Source organism: Amphiura filiformis, chromosome 4 (genome assembly GCF_039555335.1).
Source record: "Amphiura filiformis chromosome 4, Afil_fr2py, whole genome shotgun sequence".
NCBI lineage: Eukaryota > Metazoa > Echinodermata > Ophiuroidea > Amphilepidida > Amphiuridae > Amphiura > Amphiura filiformis.
The window spans coordinates 27,004,327-27,013,996 of record NC_092631.1 but is presented as its reverse complement, the minus strand read 5'-3'; positions in this window follow the sequence as shown (position 1 = coordinate 27,013,996).

Genomic DNA, 9,670 nt, shown 5'->3' with positions numbered 1-9,670 from the left:
TGAGTAACATCAAGTGAAGTAGTCATTTGGCAGATCAATGGGAGGTCATTCAATGTTGGTATTCATGAGGCTTGGAGAATGATCCCATTGAAAGTTAACAATTCACCAGGCAACTCACAAGATCAATTAAGTCGGTTTCGGGAAGTTGGAAGCATACACTGCATTTCATCAGGTTATTTAGGTACCATAATAAATCAAAATAGAAATAACAAATTCCTGTTCTATGTCTGGGTAACTTCCCGGGTAACTTAAACAGTAAGGAAATTCCTGTCCCTCTCATTCCTAGGATAAGGAATTTTGTGTAGTAACGGCGAAATGAAATAGGAATTTTGCATAGTGGTAAGGTTGACTGGCAAGTTGCTTCCCAGTTTCTGTTTTCTTTTTCTGATTTATTTCAGGTTGAATCAACATATTGGTGGTCGCAGTTAATAATGGAGGCTACATGACGGAGAAGATATAAAGAATGATATACATGTAATACATTTCTGGACATTATTTGGACCATTTAGACCACATCTAATGATATCCGAAGCAAGCGTATGGCAGGACAAGACAAAGTGGGACGGGAACACTTTCAGTGTACAATGCGGACATTATGTATTAAAGGGCAGGTCTACTGCAAAAACAAGTTCATCTCTATCGAGGAGAATAATTATTAAATATTACAAGTTGACACTTGTTGCAACTTTTTATGCATATTTCTCCTGGAAAAAAGAGAAATTGTGTGGGTGAAGTTCGTACGGGTTCGTTCCCCGTTTGAAGCGGAATTAATTTTCAAGGTAGCCGGCCGTCTATGTAAGTAAATGAAGCGGACACTATATCATACTCTCATTTAATACCTGTGTGACACAATCACAATCACTTTGACAAGTTTGACATTAGCCACATGGTTGCTGCAACAATGAGTTGTACTATATATTATTTACCATAACAATGCTGTATAACAATATGCAGACTATTTTGTTCTCATTTCGGAAACAAGCCTCACACAGTATTGTTACTATGTGTTCGCTTTGTAATATTTCATCCAACTGAAACTATAATAAATATAGCATTGCAATATTGCACAGGGAAATCAGGTACACGAGTTTGTGGACTTAACACGGTTTATATGCTAGTCTCAGATTGATCGTGCTGAAATTAATATTTTTTTTATCTTTAGCCCAAATATTTATTATGATATTGATATACATATGAATTGTAATATCACAATGGACTAATATATAAGAAAAAGAAGCGGCTGATTTATCCATATCTTAAAAACATTTGTGTGAACAACAACAGTATACGTTATGTGCATTGAGAATGTTTATAGTCCCTTTTGGCAAAGCAGGCACAGTCATTTCACGATGTCAACTTTTTTCTAGGTCAAATCTGTCTTGTTTGAAGGAACTCATCGCTTAAGTTGGTTTTGCAGAATATCAATTTTAAACGTCTTATTTTCATTGTCCTCAAAACATTAGCTTTTGCCAATGATATGATGTTGTCTGAGCAATATATATGACCATTGAATGCCATTAATTATATCGTTACAATGTCCGACAATCTCATTCTTTGGGAACAAATGATAGATATGTAGATACTGGTATGCAAAATGGGTTGGCTTCGCAGCCAAAGCAAGGTTGCCATATTGTGTGTAATTATTGAGTTAGGCACCGCAGGTAGCCTAACTCGCTAGTATGTTCTTGCCATTTCTATCCTTTATTATATGACTATTATACATTGAGTGCTCTACGCCCTTACAATGATCACTGTTATGGAGTCAATTTACTTTACTTCACTTCCTGGGCAGTAGTACTGGGCACATTTGGAAATATTTGCCCAGCTAATTAATAGTCGGCCTGCTCACTTCATAACTACATTTATAATTAGTGAATAAAAATATATCCAATTGAGTGCCTTCGGCGCATTGGCGAAAACAGCATTTTGCTTGTTACGTCATCAGGAGTGGATCGCACGGGCTCAGGCGGGGCGTCAGTGATTAAGCTTAGGATAAGCTGTTGCGCAAGCCTTCAACTTGCCAGCATGGTAAAGGTACCGATGTGCAAGGGCACAGGAAATTAGGCTTCATAATAGGAGGAATTCAATCACCAGGGTGCCATGGGGTAGTAAGCCAGGAGTAATCCTACGTGCTCAATTTGTCTCCCAAAAATATAACTGAGCAGTTTTCGAGTTTTCGTAGCCCGCTGCTACCACGATTGTTTTTCTTAGGCCCAAAGCCTTAACAAGTAAGTCTAAAATGTACAAGTATAGTATATGTTGTACATAGGGGAGGATAAACTCAGGAATTTGGTGCAAAAAAACAAAAATAGGCACAGGTTTGGCTATTATTCGGGAATATATACTGGGTGCAGCTCGTACCTCTTCCTTACACAAAAGGTGTCTTGTAAGGTTGAGATAAATTATCTAAAATATCCTTGTGTTTGTCAATGACATCAAGGGCGCACATTTTCAAGTGATTCTGTAAAGGTTTTTAACGGCGTTAATAAGCCTAGGGAATTAAGCTGTCAAAAAGGATAGCTAGGGTTCATGAGGAGGCTTATAGAATCACAAGTGAAAAAAAAAAAAAAGGGGGGTAGGGCAAATTTCTGTGCCATAAATTTGTTTGGCGGTAAAAAGGACAGGGCCACAAATTTAATCTTGAATCCAATTATATGAAAATAATTGGATCACCATAGGTAATTGTATAAGTGTTTACAAATAGTAATAATTCGTAACTAATAAATTTGAGAAATAGTGCATGAGAAGTTGAACGAAATATGTCAAATATCAGATTACTTTCCTGAATGTTTCCGGCTTCAGGAAAGTAGGATTAATGTATATGCACTTTTCTAAGGAATTTATATTAAAGGATTGACTCAATAAATGTATGTAAACTTCTCTGGAGAAATTTTTCTTGAAAAGTTAAGCCAAGTTTGATGTATTATAACGGTACCCTTTGGGTCCGTATTTTATTGGATAAGCTGAAGTTAAATCCAATTCTGGTTTACAAATAAATGGAGATACTCCTGACAGATATGCCAGCAAAACTTTTGAGTAAAATGTGCCTCATTTCATCTGGGGGTAATAAAGTTTATTGTATCTATACAATAAACAAATTTACCTCCTGTGAAAGAGTCTAACCCTGGTCCATAGCTTGTGCTTGGACAAATCAATATGATTGATTTATTGATTTGTTGCCTAGTAATGGCTTTATATAAGCAGGTGTATAAGGACCAATGAGGTTTAAGGTCTATTGTTTGAAGTAGCCAATGGAAGTGGTTAATAACCCTCTGACACTGCCAGTGGGTCAAGAATTAGGCACATTTTTATCTGTCATGGAAGGAGAAGGTTGGATCTCCAATGTGAAGAAAATTTTCCCACCCACCACACCCAAAAATTTAGGTCATATCCCAGTATTCAATACCTTTGTGGACAGTCACTTGGGAGCATTAGTTGGCTGGGAAGGCATCCATATCGTACGGGGTTTAGAGGTACATAGACCTAAAGGGTATTGCAGTCTGCGTTTTAATGGTAGCTTCTGGGCATGGGCAAATTACCAGGAAGAGGGCGGTTAAGCTGACCAAGGGAGAGGATTTAATAAGTGCACATTTTAACTTCTCTTGGAGAGGTTAGGCCACATTTGGGTATACAGATCTAGGTGTTCAGGAAATCCCTTTAAAAAGGGTTCTGTAGCTTGCTGGTTAATACATTGCTGTTAACTTCTTTAAAAAGTTGGACCACACTTGGCGAGTGTGGAAAGGGCTTGAGAATACCCTGGAGGGCCCCGTCTCTATCTTACATGAAATTAATTTGGGTTAACTTCTCTGCAAGGAGAGGAGTTGGGCCACACTTGTGTGTGGGCCAGGGAAATTCCCCGGAGGGCCCCGTATCTTATGAGGTTATTTTGGATTAACTTATGCGATAAGAGAAGTGGGGCCACACTTGCATGTGTGCAAAGGGGCCGAGGAAATTCCCTGGAGGGCCCCGTAGCTTACGAGGAATTTAGGTTAACTTCTTTGCGAGACAAGAAGTGGGGCCACACTTGCGTGTGCGCAAAAGGGCTCGGGGTAATACCCTGGAGGGCCCCATTCATTAATTCATTTTCATCCATTCATTTCTTTCATGCATTTAAAATGTATCGTACAAGGAATTAACTTGGGTTAACTTCTCTCTGAGAAGTTGGCCCCGTATTAAATTCATTCATTTTCATTCATTCATTCATTCTTCATTGCATTTCATTTATGCATCTTACAAGGAATTAATTTTGGTTAACTTCTCTATGATAAGATAAGATTGGGCCACACTTGTGTGTGTGCAAAAGTGCCTGGGAAAATTCCTGGAGGGTCCATATCTTATACAAGGAATTAAGTTGGGTTAACTTCTTTGCGAGAAGTTGGGTCACACTTTGTTCCGGAGAGGCTCCGTACCTTACGGTTAAGTAGTGTAGGCATGAGCTCGGGAAATTACCGGGAGGGCCCCGTATCTTACGGGCGAGGAATTTAGGAATTGGCTCGGGAAATTCCCGGGAGGGCCCCGTATCTTACGGGTGAGTAATTTAGGAATTGGCTCGGGAAATTCCCGGGAGGGCCCCGTATCTTACGGGTGAGCAAACACTGTGTGTAGATGGGGACAGACTCTGTATTTAGGGGGAAAGTAAAGACTATCCAGGTCAGAAATTGTGGCGGTAAAAAGGGACAGGGCCACAAATTTAATCTTGAATCCAATTATATGAAAATAATTGGATCACCATAGGTAATTGTATAAGTGTTTACAAATAGTAATAATTCGTAACTAATAAATTTGAGAAATAGTGCATGAGAAGTTGAACGAAATATGTCAAATATCAGATTACTTTCCTGAATGTTTCCGGCTTCAGGAAAGTAGGATTAATGTATATGCACTTTTCTAAGGAATTTATATTAAAGGATTGACTCAATAAATGTATGTAAACTTCTCTGGAGAAATTTTCTCTTGAAAAGTTAAGCCAAGTTTGATGTATTATAACGGTACCCTTTGGGTCCGTATTTTATTGGATAAGCTGAAGTTAAATCCAATTCTGGTTTACAAATAAATGGAGATACTCCTGACAGATATGCCAGCAAAACTTTTGAGTAAAATGTGCCTCATTTCATCTGGGGGTAATCAAACACACATCCTTGCTCACAAATATCGATTTTTATTTTTTCTGAAAATATGACTAAAAACAATATTGCTGTACGAAAATATGACCATTTAATAAAATATATTTGACCGACCAAAGTTACCCCGCTGACCGAACTTACCCCATTTTACGGTACGCTATCAATATTCTTTTCAATTAATATAAAGAATGATACATACAGGAAAAGAGAAAGACAAAACTACAAGTTCTTCGCTACAAATTATATTTACTTATAGGTATAAACATGTATAGGGTGTGGGTGATTTATTGAAACATTACTATTGAAGGCTCAATTAATAGTTTTTAAAGGAGCTTCTTGACCACTTAAACCATGTATTTACCATTACGCCACAATAATCTATATACAGCAATCTAACTTAAACCAAGTATATCTCTACTAATATTCTGACCTCTTTCAAAATAACCTCTCATATCTCCTTTTTTGTCCAAGTCCTTTTAAGGAAGTGCATTTTTGTCCCCCTTAAAAATCCATACAGAGGATTAGAAAGTAGTTTTTTCTTATTACTTGACTCAAGAGCAACTTGAAATATCAGGATAAATAATACAAATGGCTATAAAGTGATCAAAAATATAAAAAAATATCATACTATAATTGGCATTTTGTACCGTATCCTGTATGCATGGTATGTTAGGCAAAAATGACTATTTTGAAAGCGTCAACTTAATACTAAAACACAAAAATACAAAACAAATCTTATGTACCTAGTAACATTAAACTACATTCTTTCAGATGCAAAAGACTAGAAATTCATATCTGGTGTACACCTAAAGTTATTAGGGGTCAAAATTTGCCGACTTTAAGTGCCATTTGTGGCTGAACCACTTTAGGGGTGGCCTAAAATTCTGTAGGGTCTAGAAATTTCTCTTTTTTTTGAATTGCTCATAGACATTGGCATATGGTTAATCCATTCTGAACATAATTAGGACCTATAAGTGCACTGTGACATTATCATGGGTCCTTCAAAATCAAGATAATTTGATTGAACAGTACGAAGTGCTGATTTTGACCCCCTCTGAAATCCCAACGAAATTCCGAAATCTATCTTTTTTTGGCATTAGGTATTTCAGACACAGCCAGTGAGTGACCACATTCAAAAAGAGGATCACAACTGATTAAATTAAGAAGAAAGTGCCCTCAAAGAGAGCACTTTGTCATTTGGACCCTTAAATTCACAATTTTGGTCGAGGTCGCCAAACTTTGATTGCCCGCCATTCGCAAACGAAATGGAATTTTTTTCTTGTGACCTCACCTAGGGATCCATGAAAGGTACCCCTGAGCCAAAGGAGAGCAAAATCCCAGAGGGTGGGTGTACACTCAATCTGTTTCGACATGGACTGACCCTTAAGCGAAAATACAAATCTACATCCCATAGCATTGCTCTTTCTATCACCTTTTCTACTTGTATATATTGTACAGAATATTACAGTATCACTGTTTACTTAAATACCACTAAGTGTGCATTTCCATCTTACTTCTTGCTCAAATTGTGTTTAAAACACCAAACAGGTATATATTATGTTCAACTTGTTGGCTCCATGGTCAAAAACGTGAAAACTATTTAGTATGTTTCATACTTTGATGTTACTAAACAGGTTAACTTTGTAGATATTAACTTTTGAATACATAATGATAAAATTTCACCCAAATAGTACAATAGAATAAAAATACAATATTATAAGAACAGTTTTCAGATGCTAAAAGCAATCACACACCAACATGGTAAAATTTGACCAAATTAAAAACGTAATAACTCAGCAAGATCACCATAGACTATACAACACCATCTTGCTCCCATTCATGAAAATGTAGGTTGAATACGCTATGCCAGAGCTTCATAAACTTTTTTCCCCGTGACCCAAATTTCATAAGTAAAATATGACGCGACCCACTAGCCCTACCACAGGGCCTTTTTTCTTCTTCTTCTTACACGCTATACTGCGAGATACGCTCTACCCCGAGAACTGCTTAACCCACTAACTGTCTCGGGGCAGCGGTTAGTGGGTTTTGAGCTGTCACTTGGTTTTTAGCAGTTTTCAGGATATATAGTGTGTGAAAAAAGGGCCCTGTGGTAGGTCTAACGTGACCATTGGCGTACGCAGGGGGGGGGGGGTGTTACGTGTGTGAAACACCCCCCTTGGATCTGTCAAAAAAATAAAATGAGGGAAAAGAAAAGGCAAAGAAAGAGAGAGAGAGAGAGAGGGGGGAAAGAGAGAGAAAGAGAGGGAGGGAGGGAAATAGGGGGAGGAGAGGTGGGAGATGAGCAAGGCATAGGGGACATATTATCACAATAATATCATAGGCCTATAGCCTTAACAACCCCCACACAAATTATCTCACCCCATAACCGGTATTGACCGGTAACATGTGTTAATTGTTGATACATGTCAACCCTACCCCCATCATCACACCCCTGGCAACGTACGTTAAGGTTTTAATTGTTAATTGACACATATATGTTTACACCAACAGCTAGCAAACGTACTTAAAAGTTTTAATTGTCAACCCCATCATCACGCTTTTGCATCTCTTACACCGCATTGCGTCATGTTATCAGCTGAAAACCGTTTGCAAGCTATAGATGATTTTTACTTTGTAATCTAAATCTAATCGCTTTTCAAAAGAATATGTTAAAATAAAGCATATTTAGACAGTATTTTGCATTGAAATTATGCACCAAATGGTTTCAATTGGACCTTCATTTTGCAACATTTCTGAGGAGGGAAAACTTGTTCACGAAAGGCTTCATAGACGTCATTTCACGAGTTTTCGGCTTTTTGAAACTAATATTTTACACACTAATAGTGCCAAAATGGTCCACCAAATCGCTTCAATTAGGTCTTCATTTTGCAAAAGTTTCTTACTTCTGAGGGGGGCGCATCCCCCTCAGACACCCCCCTGCGTAGTGGATAAACAAGTGGCCACATTCGCTTTCGACATTTACCAATTTGTGTTTAACATAAATCATAGGCCTACACTAGGGAAAACTTGTTCACAAAAGGCTTCTTACCATCATTTCACAATTTTTCGGCTTTTTCAGACTAAAATTTTACACACTAATAGTACCAAAATGGTCCACCAAATCACTTCAATTAGGTATTCATTTTACAAAATTTCCTACTTCTGAGGGGGCCACATCCCCCCTCAGACACCCCCCTGGCGTCACGCAAGCGCGACGCGATGTCCGCTACGCGGCCATTTTAAAAATGTATTATTTCTTTTTATCATCACACCCCCCTTGAAAAATTCCTGCGTACGCTACTGAACGTGACCTATCAACACTGGTACGAACAAGCTATCGAAGACACTCACGAAATGAGAACGGAAAAGTACGAAAAGTACATCAAATGGATGAGAAACAAGTTAAAGAAAAGACTTTATGAAGACTTTATGGGCGGTTAAACGCATCTTTTTTTACCATTACACAGCATTTTTGTGGAGTAATGCACAGCGGTGGAAGCTCTATAGTCCGAAGGTTCTTTAGTCCGACGGTTCTTTAGTCCGAAGGTTCTTTAATCCGACGGTTCTTTATTACGAAGGTTCTTTATTCCGACGGTTCCTTATTTCGAAGGTTCTATAGTCCGAATTTCAAAAAAGGTTCCCTAATCCGAATATTAAAAGAGGTTCTTTAATCCGAATTTTAAAAGCGGTTCTCTAGTCCGAATATGAAAATAGGCTCTATAGTCCGAATTTTAAAAAGGGTTCTATAGTCCGAATATGGAAATAGGCTCTATAGTCCGAATTTGAAAAAAAGGTTCTATAGTCCGAAATTGCAAAACGGTTCTATAGTCCGAACCGGATACCGTGTTCTTTAGTCCGAATTGGTAAACGGGTTCTATAGTCCGAATTTTATTTTTATCATTTGTTTCAGTGCCAAATCATCACTTGTTAAATACAAATCCGCTGAAGTTCAACATGGTTGGTTTCTCTGGATATTTTTCGTAGCATACATTAACGTTCACCTTTATTCTGGTGATATTTTCTTCATTTGTATCCGTTTTCATTTTCGACCCGTTCAGGGTAAACCCTGAAAACCCGTTTCTGGCCATTTTTCAATCCGACGGCCTACTTTATTAAAAAAATGTGTTATGCAACTTCATGTGTAGGTCTCAAATATTTATTTATGCTATAACATGCCTCTCTTTTTTCCACAGAAAGGCTAAAATATCTCTAAAAATATTTTTGTTTTTACCGTAATCCATCTACATTACATCGTCATTACATCGTGATTTGGTGGTGTGCGCCCTTTTAATAGCAGTAGCGTCATATCCCGTTTGCCATAGACTCTGCTTTAGTATTATCTAGCTAGAGGACACAGTAGGCCTATATGTTAATGTTTTAAAAATTCGGACTATAGAACCTTTTTACTGATTCGGACTAAAGAACACGGTATCCGTTTCGGACTATAGAACCGTTTTACAATTTCGGACTAGAGAACCCTTTTTTGAATTCGGATTATAGAGCCTATTTCTATATTCGGACTATAGAACCCTTTTTAAAATTCGTAC